Genomic DNA, 27,570 nt, shown 5'->3' with positions numbered 1-27,570 from the left:
TGCCAAAAAAAAAAAAGCTGTGGATCGCTACAAATAAAGTGTTACTCGAAACCAACCAATCGCTCAGATCTCTATCCTTTTGGGCACAAATTAGGTATTGCACGACAAAGAGAGATAGAAACTCATAGTTGTGGAGGTTATGACACCACATTTCTGCAATCGCTTCTTCATCTATTGGACAAAATATCCCCCTACCGCGTGTCTCAGCTTCCCAGGTTGCAAAAACAGGAAAAGCAAATCCCAGCTGGTACAAGCAGTAAGATGAGTCAGACAATTTCAGATTCTCAGATGAAAGGTGCTAGACAGGTATGCAGTCTTATTATCTGTACTGCTTCCTGGTAGCCTCAGGATTTCTGGATTAGTAAAATACAGATGTCAGCATCCCGGGGATACAGCCTCAGTAACTGAACCAAGCAGGGAGGGGCAGGCTGATTACAACACGGGTGGAAAAAAAAAAATGAATTTGCACCACACACAAAATATTGTGGTTAAGGGAGACAGCAACCAAGAGATTATTGACAACAGAGAACAGGATAATTCAGTGAGGTTTGTCAGACTAAACTTTCTGTAATCACAGACTCCAGGGAAACTGTTTGTCAAGCAAACATTCAAACATGCAGCTGCCAAGAACTAAGCAAACAGAGAAGGAGAAACACCGGAGTCCATGTGTCACCGTTTCCAAATGCCCCACGATCGAGCCCATCAGCAGGCACTAGTGAAGCCAAGGGGCTGAAAGGAAGACCCACCACCAGGTTAGATGAACAAGGAGCAATTCACACCTTCCAAATATTTTCATTCAGTACAGGATTTGCACACCTGGGCAGGTGTGGGCACAGCAGTCTGCGTGGGTTCAATGGACACTTTCCTGCAGCACACACGTACACATGCAACCACCTGGACAAGTGAAATGAAGCCAAACTCCAGGCTGAAGGGAGTCCTCCAAGACAAGAAGTGATACTCAACAGCTACTGATATCATACAATCATAATCATAGAATGGTGAGATCTGGAAGGGACCTTAAAGATCATCTAGTTTCAACCCCCCCCCGCCCTGCCCCGGGCAGGGACACCTTCCACTGACTAGGTCGCTCAAAGCCCATCCAACCTGGCCTTGACACATTTCACACGCTTATTTTCAGTCTCGCTGTACCTAGAAGCCTGTGGTGGTATTTACCATGCTTACAGGGAGCCAGAGACCAAGGCCAAACACACCACAGATCTAATGGCAGGTCGGCCGACCTCAGCCCTGAAACCAGGGGTGCTCAGTGGCACTGAGCAAGGCTACAAGGCTGCACAAAGGCCACGACCACTCTCCATGCTTTTTACTTAAGTTGGCTAAAGCCAATGGGCAGGAGGAAAAGGAACCTCTAAGAGGCAATGGCAGTTTCTTTTAGCCACACAGAGTCAGCAGTGGAGCAAGGGAGGTAAACATTGGTCTTCTGCTCCCCACCCAAGTGCCTATCCATCAGTCAGTGCTTCCCACCTATGGTTCACAAGACTGCTGAAAGGCATATGCAGGTGACTTAAGGGGTCCAAGAAAAGGGATGAAAAATATGCAAGTTCAGGCATACTGTGCAGTAAGTTGTGCACAAGAAATTTCCAACCAGGTCTACTGACCTCCATGGGAAAATATTCAAGATTGCACATGTTGAAAAATAAAGCTGAAACCCATCACAGGTGATCACGCACATACATCTTCTGTCTGCATACCCCTATTCTCCCCCACCTCATCCCGATGGGTGACACCAGAGTGGTGTTATATTCATTTCCTACAGATCAGGCCTCTTTTGGCTGTCTAGAAGGAAGCGTGCAAGACACGAGGCATGTTTCAAGGCCTGCATGATATGCATCATTTCTCTATTAGTCACTGGCCACCCCTGCACCCACAGTGGTGCTGCTGTGACCACTCCTTGGCACATCTGGGGCCAGCTGCACTATGTGCAAGCCACCAAAAATTCAACACGCTGCAGCCAAAGCTGCTGGGAAGAGGAAGTTTGTGGTCTCCGGCCCAAAGTTACTGACACCTTCTTTGGAGCTGAAGACTGTGTTCATGTTCAAGAGGATCACAGGGGAATTAGGGAAGCTGCTACCTCCCTTTCTGGACAAAAGGGACTGTGAGAGGGCCAGAGAGACTGCTGGTCTTCATGAAGAAAGGGTTTGCAGGTTTAGTTGTGGTGAACAGTGACTCCGCCTGGGTTTACACAAAGGGAATTTATGCATACAGCACAGGTCCCCTCCAGCTCTGAGAAAAAAAGGGTGGTCTTTCCAGTAGAACCCCATCCAGATTGAAGAGGCTGGATCTCCATACCAACAAACAGCCCAGCACCACACACCCAAACCCTTGGGGTTTTTTTAATCAGGAGGTACATGACCTCCTCTGGAGTCCTGACACAAGTGCTCCAAGTATTTATGACCCGGAAAATATGTTAATGAAGAGATAGAGCTGCTTTTATTTTCCCTTCTCTGATCCCCTCCTGTATCCTCACACCCTCAGTTTGCTACTGTGCAACAGCACTGGGGCAATTAAATCAGTGGCCTATGCACTGTGCAATATTTACGGCCCAAGGCAGACACAAATATAGTGGTACATGCCTACAGAGGTTTTCCACCCCCCATACCCTCCAACATCACAATTTTCTCGCACAGGAGACTGGCTCAAAACAGAAAGGAGGAACCAGCACTGCAACCTCCCAGCAGTTCCCAGCACATCCACGAGCTATCCGGGGGCAGGGCTCGCTGCTGCCCCGGTCTCAGCAGTGCAGGGCTCCTTTGGCCAGAGGACAAGGTGCTTCCCAAGCATCTTCCACATTACAAGGCCAACGTACTCCTTGCCCCCTGATGGGAACAGCTGAAGCAGAGTTCAGCAGCATCCCGGATCCCACCAGGTGCTTCTGGGCAGGGCAGGAAACAGCACAGCGGTCCCAACCCCCTGTGAGGAAAACGCTGATTTTGTTTTTCAAACGGCAACCATGCTGGTTCTGGACGCTCACAGACAAACACAGATTTCTCATGCACTCTTTATGGTTTCCAGCAACAAGAACCTCTGACTGTCGTTAGCATTTAGTCACAACAGCAGAATTTGGATTCATGTCACCTGGGCCACGTAACACAACATGGCCCCAGTTTGGCACCAGGACTAGGGGGGTTTCCCTGCACAGCAGAAGTGGGATAACAAAGGGTTAAACCTGGTATAACCTCAAAAATTGTTCTTTGCTTTCTGAAGCAAGAACATCTTTGGCAGGGTCCCCATCTGGGAAATGACATCCCACCCCCCTCACTTCCCCCTCTTCTCCCCCTGAACTCAGAACAAAGCACTGCACTGCCCAACATGCTCCTCCACTGGTTTCATCTTTGTCCAAATGCTTCTTGCGTTTCAACTTCTGCCAAAAAGAAATGCATTAAAAAAATATATAAAAAAAAAGAGGCATGTGTGGGGCAGGGGGAGAGGAAGCAGAGAGAGTAGAGGGAAGTCATTAAAACTGAATCTTGATTAGCTACCAGTGGTGGAAAAAGGAAACAGTGGGGAAAGATTTTTCTCTTGCGGTATGTCATCTTGAAGCTGAAACCAGTAGGCCCAGACGAAACAAGACTTCTCCACACAAACCTCCACCTAGAACCAAACCTAACTTGCTTTACCTTTCTAGTCTACCACGTGCCACCCCACCATCATCAGAAGAGGCGTCTTCTTCCTCAGTTTCCTGCCAATCACCACATACATTTTTCACCACTCATAGCTGTAGCCCTCTCAGTGCTCCCCAACCCTGCACTGAGCCCCCGTTGGCAGAGGGCTGGAGGACATGACACAGCTGGCCTGTCCTTGCTGGCCTTTCCAACTTCGCTACCAAACAGGAAGGCTTGGCCATTGCAAAGCCATAGGGCATCTTAGAGGAAATCCAGCCTGGAGGAGAGGGCTTGTACATGGTCTGTGGATAAGATCAATGGGCCAAATGAAGAGCCCCAAACTGGCTTTGTCTCCCAAAGAGACACCCTCCAGCCAAAAAAAAAAATAAAAAAATCACATTTACTAAAGAAGCATTTAATAGCAAAACAAAAAACCCAGTCCAATTTGGAGAGTCTGTAACAGCTGAACCCAGGGACATGCAGAGGATGTTTTTTGTTCCCTCAGTACAAAAGCCCTTGGTTTCCCCTCCTCCTCATTCCAGCATTTCCCCATTAAGGATGTCAGAGACAGTTCAAGGCTTTCCAGCAGCACAGACAAAATTGGGTCTTGCTGCCCTTAGGGCGACTGGCTGGGGGGCTGCGGGAGATTTGGGGAGCCCTGAAGAGCTTGGTAGGCTGAACCTGCTGCCCTGGGAGGATGGCCAAAGGGTCACCCCTCCAGCATCCCTGTGACCCGCTGCAGGCTGGTGCTTCCCTCTGGGGTTTGGCTTCCCAAGGTGTGACTTTGGCTTGCTGGCTGCAGGGCTATGCCATTTTGATTCCCCAGGGCTCGCCTGTGCTACAGCTGGTGTTCTGCAGCACGTCAAAGAGAGGGAAAGATTAACTCCTTTTTTAAGTATCTCATTACTGTTATATTTTTAAACACAGCTGGTTGAATTTTTTTTTCACCAAAGCCATAAATAAATAAATACTTTAAGGAAATTTACTGTGATCTGAAGACTTTACCTACTGGTCTAGCCTTTATCAGATGGTATTCTCTCCAGTATGCATAAGCTCCACTTGCTTTCACTTCTTCTCCATATAAGAACCAAATCCACTGAACCATCGATAAAATTTCAAGGTTTCACCGCCTGTACTGTTTGAGATTTTAACAGCCACCCTCCTGACCAGTGCAGCAGTCACATATTCATCTTTGTCCCACCTGATGACCATTCATTCTCCTTGTAAACGGTGATACCACCTCCCAAGACCTAAAGATCCAGATACTGAAAACATATCTCCCAACCCTGTCTGCAAAATACTTCTCTGCCTGCTGCTCAGGAGAGAGATGACGGAAAACAGCCCACTGGTACTCTGATCAGTTTTCCTCGTTTGCAGACTATCCCGTGTCTCATCAGCTCCCATGCCTCCATCCTAGTCAACTTGGTTTAGAAAGCAAGCAGTTTCTACAGCTGTGGACAACATTCAAAATAACCATCTGTCATGACGTCCTACATAAAATAAATAAGAAAGACAACACCACCCACCACCTTCTATTAGCAATCTGTTAAGGAAAGCAAACAGTCACCCACTGAAGAAGCCTGATACAAGAGGCAACATTTCTCTTCTAGGCATCCCTGCCTGCCAGCAGCAGACAAAGCCTGTTTAGCAGGGTCTGCACAAAGCTTTACTATTACGTAAATAGCAAATAACGTCTTGGGGCCAGCTGAGAAAAGGGGACCCAAGCGCGAGGCTCTGCACATGGAGCAATGGAAGTCCTTGCCCACAAAAGGCTGCCTTTCTACAGTACTTCTCATTCTACCAGGACGGTGCCCCATTTAAACCCCCTTCAACCTTGGAAGGGATGGCTTGGAGCTCCCAGCCTCCTCACCCAAATGCTAACCCGCTCCCTATAGCCCAAAAAAGGAAACAAATTCATGACCAACTCATTTCCAGTATTTTTTTCCAGGCTATTGTTATGTGACTGCATTTGGAAGTAAGGGAGAAAAAAAAACCAAAAAACCCCACATGACTGTGGTCAGCATCTGTCCTAGAATAGGGGAAGAAAAAAAACACAACAAACCAACCCCAAAACCCAATCCTTGTTTTATATATTTAGTCATTTTTGGAGAAAACCGTATGCAGTGAAGAGACCAGGAAGAAACTGCGACACCAGCCCCTGGGCCTCGGGAGGTGACAGCAGGGGAAGCAGAACAGAAGTGACTCTCCTCTCCATCTATGAACGTATACTGTTCAGCCAAAGAAATTCTTAAAAGCCCCAGCAATGGTCTAAGCCAAGAAGTCTACTTCTTCCTCTGTTGCAAAGGACTAAGATGTTTTTGTGAAGTGCTTTACCAATTTAGAAAGCCTTTTTATGCAAAAATCGCCTTTGCTTGAGAGGTGTTCATAGGCTTTTCACAGACAAGATCAGATCATCCTCTCCAAAGACTCACCCTGCAGTGGTCTGGGAGAACATAGCAAATCTCTGCCATTTGCTCACTTGTCTGCCAGGAAAAAAAAAAAAAAACCAAACATATTTAAAACACTTTGGATCTTCCAAAGATCCTTACGTTACTGTCCCGTAAAGGAACATAAGGAGTATTCAATTCTCTTATTTTACAGAGACTCCCTTAAGACCTCAGTATTAGGTACTCTACAAAAAATACAATAAAGAGACATCCTCTGCCTCAAGGATATTTATCTCTAATTGCTTACAGAGACTGTCAACGCTTTCTTTGAGAAGGGAAGTCTGTGACTGTCCCATAGCACTAAATACCCCTATAAAAAACTTTCACTATTCAGTGCAGTGTCATCTGTAGACCAGCTCAGTCAGTACCTACCCTCCAACTTACGCTAAATACTGTCACTTGCTACAGACCACAAATGCAATCTTAGAAGCGGAAGGGAATGAGGACTTCCCCTCTCCCGGTAGCAACTGGGAAAACTCAGCTACAATTACCAATAGGGAAATTATTGACCATTTCTTAATTTGGAAAATACCATAAACTCTTTCAGGATGAAAAGCACTCCTCAGTTTTGAGGCAATGCTGCTCCATGATTTTTAAATCAAGTTGTGCAGCTGGCACATTCTGCCCTGGGATGGGTAAAGCAAGCAGTTCTCATATAGTCACATCCACAACACGTTGCAGAATTTAATAGTCCCTCATGAAAGAGAGAAGCTATATAAACATAAACCGTAACAACGGGACAAAAAGCAGCTTCCAGAATTCCCTCTGCAAGCCCAACAGGGAAACAGTGATAATTTCCCTCTGCTTTTCTCACCAGCTGAAGTTTGTCTGTTCCCCCGCTTTGCCGATAACAAACATCTGTTGGGAGCGTCCTTCCCCCCAAGAGGGGAACACATCCATCACAGCCTCTGGGGCTTTGTACCCCAGCAAAGCCTCTGGAAAGCCTCTGCTGTAAAAGCCACAGAGAAACCTCTGCTGGTCTTACCTATCGATGACAAAAGTGTTACACAGAAAATGAGTCTTTTTTTGCAGCCTCCAAGTAGTTAAGGAAACCTTCAGAAAAAAACACGAGGAGCCTCTGTCAGAGGTGATCTCTTGAGGTCCACCCCAGATGTGCCTTTCTAAGGATCTTTAATTTAGGGTCTTCCTTCCCAACCCTTATCTACCACCAGCTTTTACTCATGTATTTCTTCAGCAGAAAGCTCTAGAAGCCCAAGGCAGCAGGCTCCCAGATAAAGCTGTCAATCTGTAGCTCATTAACAGCTCACTGAGGCTTTTTGGCCCGGTGCCTACATGCCCCTTGCAGATGCTGGCACCTTGGTGCATGCCGCGTCCGCCAGCCCCACTGAGCTGCTTCTCTGGCTGCCAGTAGGGAGACAGGTCAACACAAAACCCTCCCAGTTTGCAAAACGTCGTGAGATCAGAAATGTTGGCAGAGAATTGAGAACGTTGCCTTTGAACCCCTGAGCCCCAACCCACCAGCTGTGGGGAAAGAAGGGCTGGAGAGACGTGGCTGTCCTTTCAAGGATGGTATTTCTCCAGAATAACCTCTAGGGAGGCAGCAGCCCTGCCTGCAACTGCAGGCAGCCACCCTGCCCAGGCAAGGGCTCCCCGAACCCGCTCCAACATGCCAGCACCCCACTGGGAGCACCTCTCCGGCAGCGGGCTGGCGCCTGGGGAGGCACCCCCAGTTGTTCCTTATCAGCCTTCCCCAAAACAAGTAAGGACAGGGGCATCCGGGATATGGCCCAACAAGCCTTTCTCAGCCCCGGCAACTGTTGTTGGCATAGGGGGACCTCAGGCAGAAGCGAAGAAATTAGAGCCAGAAGATGCGGAGAAAAGAGGGTGTGAGAGCCTGGCGGCAGCCCCTGCATCCTTTGGGAGGCAGCACACACGCGGGGAACAGGGGCATGCAACAGCCTCAGCTGCAAACCCGTTCTCCCTCCCCATTGCAGGGTCCGAGGAAAAAAAAAAAAAAAAAAGCCTCCCCAGCAAAACTGAGAGGAATGTGATTATTTTCCATAAGCACAAGGAGGGATGGGGTGGCATAAACACATTTTTTGACACTTTCTCCATCCCACACCCTGCCAAATTCACCTGGACAGAAATGAAGGCAACAGCTACGTTGGTGCCTCCTTGCAGTCTTCCATGCACAAGGAGCGACCTGGGGCCAACAGAGAAGAAAAAGCCATAGTTGTGCAGCTGTCTGGCATCTCCCACCACTCTTCACGCTCCCAAGGCGCTGACTGAGCTAGGGAGAAACCGGAGGGGCCTGAACACCTCATCTAAGATCTCTTATGTAGTTAAATTACTTAGCTTGAAGAGGTCAGATCAAACCCACTTGCAAAATGGAGGAGTCCTGCTTCAGATAGGCTCCTCTCCCTGCAGAGCAGAGCATGGAGTCATCTCTTCATCCAGCCACAAAGAGCCCTTGGCAACACAGTGCCATTACAAACAATATGTTTCAAAGCATTCCTCTAAGCAAAAAAGCCTCCGACTGCAGTTCATGCTGTTATTCAGACAGCAGCACGGCACGGCCACAAGCATCCCCCCAGGAGAGTTTGCCCACAGCTTTTTGCAAACAAACAGGTGCCAGAAGAGGATGCATATGCATTCCCACCTGCTCCCCAAAATGGTGCTGTAAGTCAGACAAGAAAGGAGGGGTGAAGGAACCTGCACAGGTTTCACTGAAGCAATCCGATCCCCCTTGAGAGGTAGTTTTGCTCGTGTCCTGCTATTAGTGTCCACACAGCTGCTCCATCCTGGGCTACCAGTGCCTGCAGGGGTCAGGTTAGCTTTCAGGTACCCCTGTGTATCCCCAGCCCACGTGCTCAACCCTGCAGCTCTCAGGAAGAGCAGCTCCTTGTACCACTGCTCCTCCTCATTCCTCCTCCTGCACTTCCCTACAGCATAAGGTACCTCCGTGCTGACCATGGGGAGGTGAGCAACCTCTCTGCTTGCACCTGGGTCACAGCAAGAGGCATGGACTTGGCCTTAGCAGCATCTGTTTGAGTTTATCCTTGGCTTGTGCACTGAAAGCCCGTGCCTCCAAAGCAGGAGGAGCACAGTCCCAGACCCCCCACCCCCCGCCCCGAGAAAGAAGGCACGCAATATTTATGTAATGAGATTGCACGCTGCAAGCAAAACGCTTTTATTACACTAGCTCTCTGCTCCCCCAGTTATCTTTCAAAGCACGACGCCGCAACTGAAAACTAGCTGACAGGAGAGAATTAAAGTCATAACTGGCTCCTTTCCTTCCCCCTCAGCCACACTCTCTTGCTTTCCACCTGCCATTCCCCCAGCACACCAGCAGAATGCCTGCTCAATTGCCTCCTGAAAGACGGGCAGAAGTTTCAGCTCCGCGAGACCGGCTGCCCACCCCAAAGCAAGGCATGCCACAGCAGCAAGATGCTACCAACGTCACCTGCAGGCCCAAGTGCCCCATTCAGGCAACCATTTACTGGAGCACATGAAGCTACATCACCCCGATGTGAGTGACTGATGTGAGCTATGGACTACAGAAGATGAGACTCTGCTATGGACAACTCTCAGCTTCAAGGGAGACAACTCTCAGTCAAGCCCTGGCAATGCTCAACTTTGACCTCCTCTTCTGAAGAGCAGGCCAAGGCAGAGGATGGAGCATGGGACTGGGTATCAGGCAACACGGGGTCTGTACTAAGCTACACTCCTGACCTGCTGAGTCACCCCAAGGCACATGTGTCCTTTGTCATGCTTTGTTTTTACCTCCTGTTCTGCATTTGTCTTGCTGTTTTGAATGAGGATGTAGAAACCATCTCCCATTACAAGTTAGCATGGTACCTAATATAGCTGGGTCCCAGCCTTGGTTAAAACTTGTAGACACAACTGTAATACAAATAATAATTTAGGTTTTGGAATACGGTGATGGGGAAGATGGCGTGGCAGGCCTTTCTCAGGCCTTCATCCAGAGAGTCAATGTTGAGAAACCTCTACTTATCTTCAATGCTGGAGCTATGCTGGGTTATGCTCACATTTTTGTGGCTGCTGAAATTTTTGCTGGTTTGCTTGGTCACTAGTTTGGGAAGTTTTTTTAAAGGTGGTTCTTTGAAGTGGCTCAGAGGTTAAGGATGTCCGAAGCTATCCCAGGGGAGCCAGATTATGGGGTAGAGTGCATGTCAGGCATCAACGACAAACATGGCTTGACACTTTGTTCTTGATGTTGTTCTCTTTGCGCTCCTTTTCCCTCCTCCCCAAATCCGCAGTCCAGGCAATCGTGGGGAAAACTGGACAACTGTACGTTTAGCAAGTATGTTCCTGCCTGGCTTGCTACATGATGTAAATAGTCGACCCTTGCTCGCCCAGAAGACTACAGGCTTCATGATGCAATCAGCAGGATCCCACAGCCTGTATTGCGTGTTCGCGTACCAGGCAAGTACAGCTAGATCTTGCTAGTAGACTGGTGCCTGTCCTATGAGATACAGGGCTGGCTTGTCTCGCTATAACCATGTAAACCATACTGCTCTTCCCTAGCGCTTCCCCAGACTGGCTACTCACCTCCCTGCCAAGAAGGGAGTAGGGTCAGCAAACACACACCCAGGCTCCAGCAACTCCAGCTCCACACATTGGTACTGACCTCCCTTTCTCAGCATCCATCATCGAGCTAATGGGCTGCATGGTTACTGAGCACAGTTGAGCATGATCCTGAGACCTTCTCCCTCTCTGGTGGCTGGCCTGGAGCTGGGGTGCCAATGTGCTATGCTACTCTTGCAACATTCACAGCAGCTCAGGCACCCAGAGCAGCAAGGTCCTCAAAAGCAACTAGCACTTTCGCTGCCTTGGATTTTTTCTCTACAGCATTATGGAAGTGTTCAGGCACAAGCTGGAATGCAACCAGGAGCTCTGCTCCTCACAGGCTGGGAAACAAAGACCTTTTCCCTTCAGGCCAGCCCTGGACACCCCAAGAGCAGCATCAGATTGGTGAAACAGTGATGATGGACACATCCAGAGCACTTGGCATGTTTCTCTGAGGAGCCCTCCACGTCCCAGCTTCTTCATTGCCCTGTCTCACCCTACAAACCTCCAGCTCCAGAGGTGGCTGACAGCTACAAGACAGATACTCTGTGGCCAGCTAAGGGGCAGGGAAGTCCCCATGGGGACTCAAAATCTAGTAGATGTCAAGCCCTTCTCCTGTCAGGGTCCCACAGCTCTGCTGCGGTCTGGCTGGCCGTGCTGCAAGAAAGAGACAGTGATGGGGTGCTCCTCACTGGATTCAGACCCCATTAAGGCTGGATAATTGGGCCATAGTGCCCTCCTTCTGCCCAGACGGCTCTGGCTTAGAAGCTGCACTTCAACTACTTGCAAGCCAAGACGTGCCTGATGATAGCCACTTTTGAAATAAAGATTCCACTTCCAGCAGGAGTAGGTGGTCGGGGCTAATTTGGGCAGCTGCTACACTGGTAACAGTGGGACCATCCCACAAACCTGCCAAGCATGACCTTGTACTTAAAAGTGAGGGGAGAGCTGTCGGGTCTCTCAATGCACAAGTCTCATTGACTCTCCACCACATCATTAAAGTCACCCCAGGTGTTTCTGAAAAATCCCACCCAGCATGTTTCTGAAAACACCTCTTGACACTGGGACTCAAATCCATCCCTCCACTCTGACACTGCTTGGGTTTGTTAAACAAGCAGCTTTCTTCTGGGGGAAAAAAACCACAAAAATCGCATTCTCATCACCATTAAGGGGGCCCAAAGGAATCTCTCACTGACAGCAGCAAGCTCTGAAGAAGTGGGGCCAGCTAGTCCTTTTTACCACCCACGGCCGAGCAACATGCAAGCAAGTACCACCTTCCTGCCCCAGAGGGGACTGCCATCCAGCAGAGGACTGGAGCAATGGGAACGCTCTCCACATCAGCTACAGCTCAGGGAGCAACTTGGGACAGAAGGCACTAGATGAAGTAAATTATTATTCAGCATTCAGAATACCATTGGCTTCCAAATAATTGTCTATTTGTGTGCGTGCATGCACAAGAATCCTCGTTCCATGGTCTCTGCCAGCATATTCCCAGCGCTGCGACTCTCTGGGGACAAGGCCCATACTTGTATTCAATCTCGGCTTTGGATCTCAAACACTAAGGTTTCAGATTTTGTTTTAAAAAACATTTTCTCTGGCAACCGGGCTGTTAATGGATTTGATGTTTTCACTCTCGCCTCTTCCCTACCTTTAAAAGCTTGGCACCAAAGGGCTTCTTTGAAGATAAGGCCAAATTTGCAATTTAAGGGGAGGAACTTCATAAAGCTAGACGTGAAGGGATGGAGAGGAGGAGGGGTGGGGGGTGAAAACCAACCCAGGAGCCACTTTGCCTGTCGAGATGTACACTGTACAGTACATAGGACTACAATGGCCTCTCTGTACCACCACTGGCTGGAGCCATAAATTCGCTGCAGCTGCAGTGCTACTACCTACGCTAGACTCCCCAAGGGTCACGCTCAGAGAGCGCCTTCCCTACAGCCGCACACCCAGCCTACCCTCTAAACCAAAAGCATCACGCAACCCTCACCAGAGCACACATCCACCCAGCAGACAGGGGTGGACGCCCCCAGAGGCAACCGCAGGAGCCGCCCATTGGGCTGCCAACGCCGCGGGAGGCTCTCTGCTGAAACCAGCCGTGGTCCTCATCCGAGAGGTTTTTCGAGGGCCAGCAAACCTATGGTCTCTCTCCATCTCCAGCAGACCTAACCTCAACACCACAAGGAGGCAGGGAAGTGCCACTTACAGGTTTTGCAGGTGGAGAGCTGAGGCAAAGAGCAACCTGCCCCAACCTAGGGGGAAATCTGCGGTCTAGTGGAGAACCAAGCCCAGCTCTCCTCACACCCCAGGCTTGTGCCCTAAAACACTGGCATCACTAAGCAAGATGGCTGCTGTACCTGCATAAATTACAGTGACATTACCAGAGGAAGCTGCATTTTGCATATAAATGCTATATTCTAGGCCAGTGCATCCACATTTGAGGTTTATTTCTCAAAGACTACCTCAGTAGGTTTATATCAGCACAAGTTTTCTTAACCACACTAAGCTCAACACATTGATTCACAGGGCTCTGTGGTAGAAGAATTTCTTTGATAGAAGAAAAATAAAAAGCAACCTCATTTTGTCATTTGAAACCTGATGACACATTTCTGACAGGGATCTTTACACCCTTTTCCTCTCCACTCTTATGATTTGAGGAATAGCAGAAGGGCCTGATGCACAGTCTTTAGGCGCACTAGCTTGTTCAGACTCGCTGACATCGCAACCAGTGAACACATCCTTGCATTTGGCGGGGCCCCAGGACTGTGGCTCTGCATAAGAGTACGACCTGCTGGCTAATCTCTTTGCCAGAGTGGACCTTGTAAAGCCAAAATGGCATTGCCGCTGCGGGGCCCAGGGTGAAAGACTTACTGCCTACGCCGGGCACAGAAGTTAATGAAAAATGACTGGTTTCCAAAACACCATCTGGCTTCCACAGACGTAGATAGAGACACCACAGCCCAAAACCTCTGTGAACTCGACAACAGTGGGTTTTCATAGGGGAAACACGCTGTGGTGTGGTTTGGACTTTGCCCAGCAAGCCTCCGACCCGCTGCAGGGGCACAAGGTGCAGCCGCCATCCTCACGTCTAAGGGGAGCTCAGGCAAGGGTTTCGGCCACAGGGCAGCAGCTTCCCTGGAGCAGCCAAGCAGAAAGCAAGGGTAAAGTTTGGCTCTCACCTCTGTGCTGGCACACTGCCCACGAGGAGGGCGAAGAAGCTCGAGCACGTCCCACACGCTCCCCGAAGCACATTTCCCTCCACCAATCCCACCAGAGCCAAAACAAATTGGCACTGCCTCTTACTCAAGGGCTCCTGCAACACACAACGGCAGCCCTGAGAGCCCCTCTCAGGCACCCTGTCTGCCTTGTGCCAGGTGCTCTGCTAACAACCCCATCAGGCACAGCTGAGCCTCCCATCCCCGTTTGTCCTTTTGCAGGGAAGAAGAGAGGCCATTTTAATAAAAGGAGCACGCAACATCCTCAGGGCAGGGATCTGTTGTTCCCTGTTTATGTAGAAAGCCCTGCACTGCCTGCGGCAGCTTTGGGACTGTGCAACCCTTGAGCGTTTTTTTTTTTCCCCCTGCAACAAATATCTTGCTGAGCTCTTCAGCCAACTTGCTGCCACTGCATCCACACTCCTTTCGTCTTGATTTCCCATGGATGCTCATACAGCTGGAGCACACACTCCTGTGGAGTAGATTTTAAAAAACTCTTACGCGCAAATGTGCATGCGAAGCAAATTTTGCAAGCTTCCTACCCTGCAAGCATTCCCTCCAGAAAAACAGCTTCAAGCACTATGTTCAGCCAACGAAGCACCAGAAACAATGTCGTATGATTCGGGGTCAGGAGGAACTAAACCAAATACAAGGAAATAAAAAAAAAGATGCTTGTTATACCTTTTGTTGAACAATTACCCAAGGTACATTTAGAAAACTGGAAGATGATATTCACCCGCATTCCACCAAAGGACCTGCAATTCATTTATTCATTATTCTCCTTAAATTGTTCTCGTGGCCTAGGAACTGGAATACGTAACAACCTCTTAAACCGAGACTGGCCACAGGAGCACCAAAATACACAGCAGCAGGTTTTTCCCTCAGGATGTTTTCAGTCTAACCAGAAACAGGAAGTCTCCGAAGATTTTGCAAGAAGGCTTTTTCCTTGCGGGATATCCCATCCCAACCATAGACTTCGTACTGCAAAGTTTTTAGCCCGGGAGGTAACGGTTCAAACCAAGAGATTTGCAAGCCTTGGTCGGTAGCATGCCAGCAGTAATACATCAAGTTATCCTTGCACATTAAAGAAGTCCAAGGGAGTTGCGCCTCATACCTCTCAGGCACTCGGCATCAGGCATTAAAACGACCGGTCCACCATTATTTACTGCTGAAGAAACTTTTGTTAACTCAGAGCTACACCGGCCTAACTGCTGCTGTAACTACTTGTGGGCTGAGTGACTAAACTGAGACTAACTGAGCCTGAGGTCTCTGAAAACCCACCCGTGGGCCAACCTGGGCTAAAACAACCAACACGGTCCACAACACACTCTTCCCTGCCACTGCTCCCCCACTTCGTAAGGCATGCGATGGGTGTTTTGGGGAGACAGCCTGACTTTGCCTGAGGAAAAGGAGTGGGTTTGGGGACACAGAAGTGCCTCTCCAGCCCTCCAGCAGCCCTGGAGAGGCTTGGCACAGCAGAGCAGGTCCTCCCTGGTCCTCCACTCTGAGAGACACGAGGCTGGGTGCTGGTCGGCTGACAAGAGTCAACGTGGATGGCAGTATCTGCCCTGCCACAGCGCTCACCCTGTTGGCACAGGGTTTAGCTCTGTTTTCTGCATGGGAAAACCAAAGCTGTGGAGAAAATTCTTTAATCTCACACAGGGCATGTGCTGAGGACACAGCCCAAACAAGTCCACATCCAAACCTGTGCTTCCACCCAAAGAGTGTCTTTCCTGCCCTGTCACCCATCTTACCTCCCACAGCCTGGGCAGAAGAACTAATAGTGGGGTTTTTTTTCCGTGCATGGTATCAGACTGCGAGGTTTCTGCATTCCTGAGGACATGCAATTCAAGAAGAGGCTGGGAAGCACTGGCAGGTAGATTTGTTGGTAGTGTAGGCAAGTGTGGTCATTAAGCAACAATGAAAAGAAACTACAAACATACAGGTCTGCCCCAAATGGCTTAGTTTTCTTAACTCAGGAAGTTTCCCCTCTGCATCACTGGGGAGGATGGGGACAAAGGAGGCTGCTGGCTTCATGGCCCCACCTGCAGCCCACGCTCCTTGCTCGGCAGGAGGCTTCAGCTGGCTCCCAAAGGGCCAACTCTGCCAGCCCTAGTCAGGTGGAAGGAGCTGTACCGGCAGCCTGGCAACTGCGGGGCTGCAAGTTGATACGAGGGCTCAGAGGGATCTGCCTGCTGTTAGTTTTGAGGACAGAGCAGAACGTCAAAAAGTGAGGGGGACTGAGCAATGATTCCCCCATCCTTCAATGGAGCAAAACTCCAAACTGTGAGTCTCACACCCAAAGGGTTGGAAAGACCTCTGCAAACACCAGGCACTGGGTTTCACTTTGCAATCTTTAAGAACCTCTCATTCTGTGCTTCAGTATCATGTCAGTACAAGATACAGAAAAGCTGTATTTTCCAGACTGTAGGGATACAGAGCACCCGTAAGACTTACATGCCAGTTTGTAGCACCTGTAATACTTCTTCTGTGTACCAACCAGAGAAGAGATGTGTGTGGATTCAGTTACTTGCACTGAGATATTTCTCAAAGAAACGTCTTGTGGCTATGCAGGTGTATAAGAGAGGGAGAAAACTGAACTTGCCTTTCAAATCCGCACAAGGACCCTTGTGCGCCCTTCAGATGAACCTGTGTCATTTTCACCAGTGGGAACTACACCAGCAGGGAGGACTGCTCTGTATCTGACTTCAACCCTCATGGACAACACCTACTGTGACCTCGTCTGCATTGTGTGTGCAGGATGAGTCCCTGTTACTGTATCTAGAGGGGAGGGCTAAGAAAAGTACATGGAACAAAATTCCATTTATTTCTTGTTAGAAAATATGATGTACCCAGCAGGGAGCTCACAGCTCTCCTTAATTGTGCTATTTACTTCAAAAGATCCCAAGATGACTCCCATTAGTGCAGGAAGTTATTTCACCTTCATTTCTTTAGGTCACTTAAATAAACAGAAGAAATCTTCAGTGCAAACCCATGATGTGTTTCTGCTGAAATCCTTCCTGGAGCCCAAAACCTCAATATCCAACCCATTAAATAAAAGCGTCTGCATGTATATGCATAAATATGCAAGAACCCTCCTCTAAATATACGCACACAGGCAGTTAGTTTCAAAAGAAAAGAAAACTAAGATAAAATCCTACTTACAAAACACCCACATTCTTCTAATATTTTCCACAGTAGTTTTTTAGCCCATGGGAAAAGAAACTTTAATGGTAGATTGCAAATGAACGTATCAAAAAGACACTACGGTAGCGGTGTAGAAATTAAGAGAATTGGGCACCAAGAAAAACAAGCAATTTAAGACATGCCGGGAATTACGCGCGGGCGCACAGTGTGTGTGTAGATTCCTGTTATCCCACTCGCATAATACTGCAGAGAGGTCAAGAGAGTTTCTTTAAAACAAACAAGGACAAACCTCCCCCTTTAATAGACCTGGACTGCCTTTCCCACAATGCCAGTGAAATAACACTTGGGGTACCAGAATTAGTTGCGGAAGCGCCTCAAAAATACAATAATTGCATTAAGTACCTTTTGCCAGCCGGGGGGGTGTTGGGAAAAGTCTGTTATTATTTTTCAAAGTAATTATTAGTATCTTCAGCGCACTTTAAAAAGTCTCGTCTGGACACAGCTACAAATTCAGCATCCCGCCTTCTCCCCAGCACATTTTCTATTTACAGTCACCATCCGGAGGACCTGCCAAAGCTGCCGTCCAAGCAGCGGAGGCACGCGTGCACAAACCCCACAGCATCCCACCGCCGGGCAGAAAAATCACTTCCCCCAACCCAAATCGCTCCTCATCCTCGCACCGGTGGGTTAAAAACCCTGCAGTCGCACCAGGAGAGGAGAAAAACTTTACTGGCACACTACCCACCCTCGCTTCGCTTTGCAGCATCACCCCCTTCACAGGGCACACTCCGAAATGCCTTCGCATCTGCAGGAGCCGGGTCTTGCCTGCAAACTCCCATCAGCTTTTGACAAGAGCTGGAGCCACGGAGGATGAATCCGGGGTTCATTACGCCCAGCTTTTTTCCCCTTTCCCTCTCTCCGCCGTGCCCCCTCCCTCCTCGACTAGCCGCCGGCGAGGATGGGGCCATGGATGTCTCAGACTAAGCTTTTGGGGAAGAAGTTCCAGGCACGGGCCTGGGCCCTCCATTAACGCCGCCTGACCCAGGAGGAAGAGCTGGAGAGGGAAAGGGCCGGGACAACCCCCCCATCCCCATCCCCGTCCCCGCATCTCACCTGCCCGAGGGAGGACAGACCTGCGGGTCGCCGCTCCTCCTCTGTCACCTCTCCCGCCTCCCGAGGCAGAGCCCCTTCCCCGCATCCCCACGCCAACTTCCCAAACTCCGGCACAAAGATGGGCCGCCGCCGGATGAAGGAGAAGGCGGGGAGGGGATGGTGGTCGAGCCCCGCGCCCCGCCGCAGCCCGTCCTCCCTCCCGGCCCCCCACCCCACCCCCGAGTCCCCCCGTGTCCCCCCTCCCTTGGCTTCACTCACCGCGGCCTCCGCTGCAGCAGGCGGGGAGGGGGTGGAAGGGGGGGAAACACAAAGATGCCCCCCAAACGAAAGGAAAGCAACAAAGAGGCTTAACTCCAGGAGCTGGGGAACTTCCAGGCCGGATCTGCGGGGAATTCAGCACACACACACACAGAGAAAAAAAGTAAAAAAAAAAAAAAAAAAAAAAGAGAGAGAGAGAAAGAGGGGAAAAGCCTGGCTTTGGGGGGGACGGCGAAGGGGAGAGAAGGGGAAGGTGGGGTGCCCTTGGTTTGGGGGTGGTGGTTGTGTTTGTTGCCGCTAGGGATGGGGGGCCGCGCAGAGCTCAGGCGCGGCGGGAGGAGGAGGAGGAGGAGGTGGAGGAGGAGGAGGAGGAGGAGGAGGGAAGAGGCGCCGGGATGCGGGAAGCCAGACCCTCCATACGGGAGACGGCTTTTGGATGACTGAACTCCCAAACAATTCCCTGCTCTGGCTACTCCTGCCCCAGAGCCTCCCTCCTCCCCTCCCCCTGAGGAGGAGGGATGAAGAAGGAGGAGCCAGAGAAGGGAGAGAAACGCGAAATAAACCCCCTCCTTTCCCCAAAAAACAGGCAGCGGCCGTACCCCGTCCCCTATGTCCGTGTCCCGTCCCGCCCCCCGCCCTCCCCACATAATAACACCGGCCGGCATGGCCTGGCCGGTGCCCACCCCCAAAGGAGGCACCGCAGGGCCGCTTCCCGCCGCCCTCCCCTCCACCACGGCAGGCGGAAGCAGGAAAGAAAGTTGGGCCAAGGAGTTTGGCCCGGGCGGCGGGAGGCCGCCCCGCCGGCTGTGGGGTACAGGGACAGCGGCGGGTCCCCGGCTGCCCCGGGGAGGGGACAGACGGTGGGGTGATGGTGGTGGTGGTGGTGGTGGGGTGGCAGCCGCCGGGCCTCGCTGGCTGAAGTGGCCTCCCCACAGCGGGTGGCCATCCCACCTCATCCCGGCTGTGAGAACCAACACTCGTTAGTTGTAAGGAAATGGGCCGCTAATAAATAGGACTTTGTGGCAGATCTGCTGGGAGACCTTCCCCCCGGCCCCTTCCCAGGAGGGACCGAGCCCAGAGAGTTGCGTAGAAATTGCACCGACCACCTGTCAAGTTTCCCCGTTTCTGTAGGTCTGTCCCCGCACCGCCAGGCACCTGCTGGAAGGACGGAGGAGTGACCATGTGTGAGCACTGCCAGGGGTCTGCCCAGCCCAGGCTCCTGCCCTCCTCCAGGCTCCGGTGGTGGCACTCTGCTGGGTGGGATGAGGAAAGTGGTCTCTTATGTGCCTCAGTTTCCCCGGTCGTGCTTCTGAAGTTCAAGCATCTGCCAAGCTGCCTCACAGGCTTAACAAACGCTTGTGAGGGGACCCACGGTGCTTTCCCCGCTTGGCATCACCCACAGGCTCATTCCCTCCAGGAGAGGATTCCCATCCTGCTTGCCTTGTTGTGCGACCCGGGACAGACCATCTGGATCAGGACATGAAGACACCTGAAACAAAAGTGAAGGCATGGAAGGAGAGAAGGAGGAAGAGAAATGACTATGCAAAAGGCCAAACTTTGCATGCATCCAGATTAAATAAGGTGCTCCCAAATGTTTATTTCAAGTTGCAGTTTCCCCCTAAGCATGGGGACTAATATTTTGCTAAATGGAGACAGTTCCATCCCATGGAGGTCAAACGGTCTATATGTGATTTTAGCCAGCTGGTTTCAAGGAAGGTGACTGACTCCTTCTCTTAACCCATAACGTGTGCAGCTTCTCTGGAGGTGACATGGAGAAAACCGAGACAAGAAGGAAAAGATCTTTTCTTCCAGCTATCCCTCCTGGCAGGTGCTTCCTCACGGGGAAAGCATCTCAGGCACAGATTTTCAGAAAAAGCAATGACACCACCCCCGGGATTAAACAAAGCCAGCTCCTGCTCACTGCCTCCCCCCACACCAGAGGATGAATACATGCCCCAACACATAAATTTACCCAGAGGTGCAGGGAAATCCTCTGTCTTTCAAAACCCTTCAGTAAAGACTAGCTTGAAACAAATCTGCTGTCACTGAAAGGTCAGGAGATAGGTTTCTCACACCTTTGCCATGCACTGAGCGTAGATGATAAACGTGATCTGTAGTTTCTAAATCTGAAGTCCTTCAGTTAGAGAAGAAAGTGAAAGAGTTAAATTTTATTCTCATGTTGTCATTAGGCTTCAGAGTTATTGATGCTTAGCAGCACTGTAGGGGCCTGTGCTCCTGGATTACCCATTTCTCACGCATAAGGATGATTTGAAGGATTTGGGGTTTTTTATATTTGGGTTTGGGTTTCTTATTTCCTTGGTTTATGACAGGGGTACTGAAAATGTCAAAACTGATTTCTTCTGCAGGGTTTCTTGAGTTCTAGGGGAATAGTATTGATGGCTCTTCAACTTGCATTTGAATGGGTAGGCTTATCAGGTTGAACACACACTTCCTTCCTCCACAATGTTAACTTTGCTGTCTAATTATCTTTTAAAGAACTGTTTCCCAGATTCCGAGTTTTTCTTTACGCTGCTTAGTAACACAGTCCTCAGGTGCTAAATCTGTACGTAGACACCTCACTAAGTGGCCTAATTTTTACAAGTGCTGAGACCTCTAGCACCTGCCTCATCTGAAAAACAGGGGTTTCCTAATTTAGAGCACTCATAAACTGTCCTAAATTAAAACAGGAATTGAATTAGCCCTGACTACTTTTAGGCTTAGAGAGGTGGGAAGAAAGAGGCAAGGGAGAAGGATTAGAGCTACCTTGTGCAAAGGAGTGCCCCGGGGCCTGTTTAATGCTAGGGAAAAAAAGATTGCAGCCTCACAGGATTACATTCCCTGTTTATCCCTGGGGAGGAGGAAACGCGGGGCGCAGCAGCACCCTTCGTATTCTGCTCTTCCCACCTGCCCCCGTTGTTAATGCTGGAAGAAATGCCTTGGGGATGAAGCAGGATGCTCGTTCGTGCGGCCATGTCCTCCTGGCATCCCCAGACAAGCCAGCAGCAGCCCTGCTTGCAGGCAGTTGCCCTGTTATTGTGCCGGGGACACGGGCTCTAGGCTGGCACCCATTTATTTCAAACTACCCACCAGAACTGATTTCTGGGTGCCACTGGCCTGGCTGAAACTCAAAGTAGTGTGAAAGCCAAAAACCTCTCCTTTAGCCACATTCTCTCAGGCATAAGGAAGCTTTTACTGTGGGCAGTGACCAGGCACACGCTGTGTTTGGGGGGGGTACCCATCCCCCTCTGGAGGTGCCAGAGCCCCCCGATCTTCAGCTACCGGCTTGCCTGGATCGGCCCCGTCCCTCTCAAATCCCAGGCGAAACTCCCACTGCTGCTGCCATCGGATGCAAAGGCTCCTCCTCAGGGCTGCAGAAACTCCAGCTGTTTGATATTGTGCGGAGCAAGGCGGGGGGCACGGAGGGACTCCGCATGAAAGGGCGAGCTCAAAGGAAACCGGACCCTGGCATGTCGGCACGATACTCAGTGGGTAACAGGCTCAGTTAAATTTGCTCATTCAGCCAGCTAAGAGGGAGAGTTTTCTCATCCGTCCTGCTATGTTTAATTCATCCACACATGCCTCCCAATTACGGCAGGAGTAATAAATAGAAAGGGATGTTGGGGGCAGGGGGGAACAGGCTAGGCCCCAGCCCTCAAACCTAAATGCCCCCAAAAAATGTGAGCTGCACGCTGCTTGGGGGAGCCCATCAGCAGCCCTGGCTCCGAGTCCTTCTGAATTTTAGCCCAGATTCAGGCCTGGGTTTTCTTGTCTTGTTTATTTTTCTCCATAAATGCACCTTGCAGGAGGTGCGTGTGCAGAGTGATGCTTTCAGGTGTCCATACCTGGCGCCTGAGTTAGGCAAATATCCCAACAAAAATCAGTGCGGCATCCCTGTCTTCATGGAGACTCCCGGGCTCACCCCCAGGTTTTCCTAGCTCTGAATCTTTGCAAAAATGGAAATTGTTGGGGGGGAATTGGGCTACGGAGCCAAAGACAAGATGGAGAAAACGCGCCTTCACAGAGTGAGTTCAAAGCTGTCTGGCCATGTTTTGGGTAATTTGTGGTGAGTTTGGTGAAGGGAAGGATGAGGAGGCCGTGACCAGCTCAGCACAAGCAGCGGGCTGATCTGAAGGCAGTGGCCACTGTCCAAAGAGACCAGAAAGTCATATCATGTGTGGCAGGGAGGAGAGGGGAAAGACTCACATTAGGAAGGGATGTGAACGGGAAGCCTCTGGTTCAAAGGAGTTTCAGCACAAGTTTTACTTTGTTTACCCTCTTGTAAAGCTATTTGTTACTTCGATAATCCATAGGAAATGGGATCATTTCTCTCTCGGCATGTCAAATTAAATAAACAAATAAAACCTTGTTTGGCTGGTGAGAAGATTAGAAAGAAAAGTGTATTTGTACAGGGATTCAGGAACTAAGCATCTTTCAGGAGCAGAAGATTAGGAAAGAAATCAGAGAAACAAAAGGGGAAGTGATTCAGTCGTCAAAACTCAGAGACAAATTAAAGAGGGGGGTGGGACAGGAGGACAAGAGATAGGGCCTGTCTATATTAGGAAATCTGTGCTGCTGTAAACTAAACCAACTCAATGTCAGTTTAGTTTTACCACTAGGGTCCAAGCCAGGGACATAGCCTTGGTTGTGACGAGCTTACCCTGATGTCAGACAGAAATGTCATATGTTCCCTGAGATTTACTTCAGAATTTATGTGTGTGTTTGCACACGAGGCGTAACATGTATAATCTGCAATAAAATAAATCTCAGTGAACCAGTGATAGCTCTGCCTTCTGTCAGAGAAGGGTTGACAACAGGATTGTTTTACTGGTACAATTCCTATTTCAGACACAGTAAAAACAATATAAAAGAAACATCTCCCTGCAAAAGTATCATTCTCCTTTTGCACAGTGATAGGTATATTGGCATAAAATGTGTTATATACGGGTACAGATGTACCTGTGGTCTGTACTATGTATCTATAGGGGATGTTGTAAAGAACTACCATTCTGTTTGTAGTGAGTTCATTGATATGAATTATTTGGACAATCAGTGGGCTCCCAGGTCTATGAAGTGACCCAATTTGGGTCCCTTTGTTTCCTCATTTTAAAATGTTCAGGGATCAGTAGTCAGAGAGATCCGCTTGTATTTGGGGAGTGTTTTACAATGTCAGTCAACATTTTGGGCGGAGGACTGGGTCTTTAAGGGAAGGGTTTTTTCATTGGAAATTATCAAATGCAATGGGTAAACCCTTTTGCTTGAGTAAGGAGCTCAGACAAATGCCCTAAATAAATAGCCTTTTTTTCCCCTTAGGATCCGGTTTTCTTCCTCAAAACTTAGCAACAACTCTTCTACAGTTTAAAACTTTTCATGCAGTGAAAACCAATGCAACCACCTTTGTGATCATGACCACACACCTCACTGCCAGCGCTGGATGTGGCAAATCCTGGGGCTGGATACAAGAGCACCAGGAACCTGCCGTATACAGAAAGAGGTAGTGCTGGTAGTACGTGCCCTCCTGCCTTTGGGCTTATCACCCGAATCCGTCTCAAAGTAATGATAAATGCTCCCCTGATGGATAGGAGGTAAAAACAAGACTGTGCATGTCATCTTTTGCTCTTACAATGTTGCTACGTGCTATTAAATAAGTGTTGTGTTTTGCCCCAGAGAAGGTGCCGTTTCAGCAGTAGGCAAGCTTATTCAGGCCCTTGAATGGAAAATTATTTGGAAACTTTAGGATGCATGTGCAGCGGATAGACAGAAATATGTTATAAAGTAGTTCACCCTTCCAAGTGGAGATGGGAACTTAGGCAGTAGGTGCTGAAAATGGGGCTTTCATGGGTAAAATGCAATAGATAGAATGGATAATTTCAAATTAACATTGTGAATCTCAAATTGGAGGAGATACATATGCATATATATGCAATGTAGACAATGTGTTAGCATATGCATCCGTATTATGTATATGCACGTGCCTGCAGCATCCCCAGCTCATGCAAAATCAGGGGTTCTTTTGGTGTGTGCACACCTTCAGCTAGGAATCATAGCAGGGAGTGCAAGATGTTTGCGCAGTATTGGTTAGGTGGCTTTTATCAATCCATTTCCCCTGCTGTTTCCAGGCTTGCAGAGGTTTGTTGGAAAAAAAGCAGTTAGTTTCTCCTCATGGTAGATGAACCACTTCTTTTCTCTGTGGGGTCTCTGTGGAGATTCTACATGGAAACCTGGTGCTACAGTAGTCAATGGGAGTCTTATTCCCACCAGTACAGACTTCACTGGGTTTAAGATTTCACACTTTTTACTGCTTCCCTTAACCTGAAGTAAGTTATTGAGGGTTTACAGACATCAATAGTCAAGATACGGAGGTATCTTAAAGGTGTTCCAGGTTAATGCTGAAGGCTGAAAAGATCCCTTTAGCTGGGGTGCAGTCCCTGAGTAATTACACCTATGCGAAATAGCTACCTGTAATGTCTATCAAGAAGGGACCTTACCTTTTAAGGCACACGGATCTCCCTTTACATGACATTCTCTCTTTGTTGTAGTCCATTTATTCACCTATTATTTACCTATAATCTCTCCTCCTTCACCACTTTCCCACACACCTGTTGCCTTTCCTTCTTTCTTTTTCATTGCTTATGGCCTCATCTTTCCCTGTCCCCTGAAACAGCCCTCAAACAAGTCTTTACCTTCAGCAAGTGAAAACGCTGGGGATCCCCAGTCTCTCGGGCCCCCGCTAGCCCTGCATCCGTCCCCGTGCCCCTCAACCCTGCCCGTCGCCCACATCCTGAGCATGAAAGCCGGCCGGATTAATCCAGCACAGAGCACATTGTGTGTGAGTCATGACAGGCTCACTAAGGCGTGCAGTGCTGATAAAAGGCAGCTCTGATGGGCTCTGTCAGGGATCCCAGAGAAACAGCGTGGAAAAAATCTGCTAACCCACATCCCAGCCTGGCGGCCGGGGCCTGGAGACAGCCAGGCACCGAGGGGAGTGCGGGGAAGGCCCCGCGGCGCTGGCAGGTCCCGCTCTGGGCTCAGCCCCCAGGGAAACCCCCGGCCCTGGGCACGAGCTGGTGCTTCTTGGTGCCCTGGAGTCAGCCGAGAGCTCATGGGGCCAAATCAGGGCTGGTGCCAGCCCTCAGCTCCTGAGGATGCACCCCAGGGTAACCCTCCTCTCCCCAGAGGGGCCAGCTGGCCAGAGGACATTCCTGACCTCCCAAGCAATGTCAGAGGTGTCACGCTCCCTAAACCTACCTTCTCCAGCTACGCCCCCGTGGCTAGACAACCGGGGGGAGCCTGCAGGAGACACTGCCCCAAGACAGGGCTGCTCTTTGCTGTGTTCTTGTCCAATTTGGAGTTAGACACACACACCTCCCAAAACATCAGTATGTTACCAACCTGCAGTTTCCCTTTTTACGTTCATTATTCCTCATATGACCCTTTTATATCATCCTCAGCAATATATCCAACTCTCTGTCGTTGAGCTTTGCAGACACTGACTTATGAAACATTTTAAGTCTCTCTCCTTTGGGGTTAGCCTGGCTGTGCATTGTCTATCTGCAGTATCCTTTTTTATACTCTCCACTCTACTTTTACATGGTGTCTCCACTCAACGCTGTCACCCTACTGCAATCTGGAGACTGGGTAAAAAGCAGAAAGAGCTGCTCTTACAGCTCTGTGCCTCTGTGCCTATATGCCCTGTTTTGTCTTAGCATCAGGCTGTGCACACGTACACTTCTATTGCATTTTAAAGACCAGGATAGCAAAGCACCTACCAGTCATTGCTTTGAAACTTTAGGAACCAGGTCTCCTTTTAGAAAAAAGAATCACGGCTGATACCAAGGGCATGGCGCTCAGGAATTTACAGTCTCTGAGAACAAGGGTTAGATGAATTTCAAAACGATACATATCTTGGTGTTTCCGATCCTTTTTTAATCCAAAGAACAAACTAACCTTTCAGGGAAGAAAAAAATACACAGATTCTTTCATGTCGTGATACCACACAGCAGCCTGCAGTTATAGCCAAACAAAAATCAAGCCAACCTTTGAAATTCTGCATTTTTCATTTCTGACAGCTGCTTTTATTTGTCACCATTTCATTTGACTGCATGTGTTAGATATTGCATGAGGCATGAGTGTATGGGCGGAAATTTGGAGAATGATGCTGTAATCCACTTGCAGACCACCTTCTGATGACTTGCAAGCCATCAGTGCTCAAAATACTCACGATCTAGTCTGCCTGCTGCGTGCCAGACCGTGCTAAACCCAAAAACCATTTAATCCCCTTTCCTGACTGATGTGAGCCATACCTAGAAGCTTCCTGTGGAAGTCAGAACAGCGGCTGAGGGAACGGATGTCGGCTGCAAATCTTTTCTCTACAACTTAAATTTTACTCTGATATAGTTTATCCCATTGCTTCAGATTCTAATATTTTTGGACCACCCCTGCTTAGCCTTTACAGGTCTTTGATCCTCTCTGTTGGTCAGAGAGATATACTGGGTCTGGGCCCAATTCTCCCTCCATTAGCTGGGCGTAAACGCCCCTGACTTCACACCAGCGTGGATGCAATGTAACATGAGAAGTGTGTGAGACCCTTTATTCTTTCAGCCTCCCCTTGTAAATCAGCTCCCGCAGCAGCACCTGAAGTCATTTTCTCAAGACCAAAGCACGCATGGAGAAGTTTTTGTCGATAGTCTAGGGAGATCAAATGGTCTCAGACGGTTTGCTGTTCGCTACAGCGCTGCAGGCAGCTCAGCCGGGGTCGCTGAGCGTTGAGGACTGTGCATAGCACAGCTCGGCGCCAGGAGGACTCACGGAGGGAGGACATTAAGCCACCAGAGAAATGATAGCTGCTTCTGCTGGTTGCACTGAGCATGATCTCAGCTGAGGGAACAAGCATCATCATATTTCTGTTTCATCTCAGCAGAATACAGAGGCAGTTTATCTGCCCAAGAGGTTTCAAGTAACACTAGCTTTCTGGTAGTGAAACTTTCCCGTGAGACTGAAAGACTGCTAAGCAGCCTTTTTTTTTGGTGGCCCTTTCTACAGTGTCTCTTGCGTGAACTGGAACAGACGTGAATTCCCCTCCCACCAGAGTGACTTGTGCAGCTCCTCGCCTCTCTTTTGGCAGGAGAGGCAAAGCCGGGAGATCCCTGGTAACTCTTACAGTGTCTGTATGAGGGATGAGCCAAATACTGGTCCCAGCGTGGTATTGTGACTCTAAACACACAA

At 49.4% G+C, this 27,570-nt stretch overlaps 1 protein-coding gene across 5 annotated transcripts in view; it reads right to left on the bottom strand.

Moving 5' to 3' along the window:
• Positions 1-18,809, bottom strand: part of BOC (BOC cell adhesion associated, oncogene regulated) — a 59,007-nt gene extending 40,198 nt beyond the window's left edge. For 4 of the 5 annotated variants that reach the window (XM_054188099.1, XM_054188102.1, XM_054188101.1 and 1 more), the window contains exons 1-2: positions 18,760-18,809; positions 18,349-18,472 (exon numbers count right to left, since the gene is read on the bottom strand). The gene's annotated coding sequence lies outside the window, so the exon portion shown is untranslated. Of the gene's footprint in view, positions 1-18,090; positions 18,142-18,348; positions 18,473-18,759 lie in introns of those variants that run through there. The other variant, XM_054188100.1, reaches the window with a different exon arrangement.
• Between the last annotated feature and the right edge of the window lie 8,761 nt (positions 18,810-27,570).

The sequence above is a fragment of the Rissa tridactyla genome, chromosome 1 (assembly GCF_028500815.1).
Source record: "Rissa tridactyla isolate bRisTri1 chromosome 1, bRisTri1.patW.cur.20221130, whole genome shotgun sequence".
In the NCBI taxonomy this organism is placed as follows: Eukaryota; Metazoa; Chordata; class Aves; order Charadriiformes; family Laridae; genus Rissa; species Rissa tridactyla.
The sequence above is the reverse complement of the archived record's forward strand: the minus strand, read 5'-3'. Positions and strand labels throughout refer to the sequence as shown.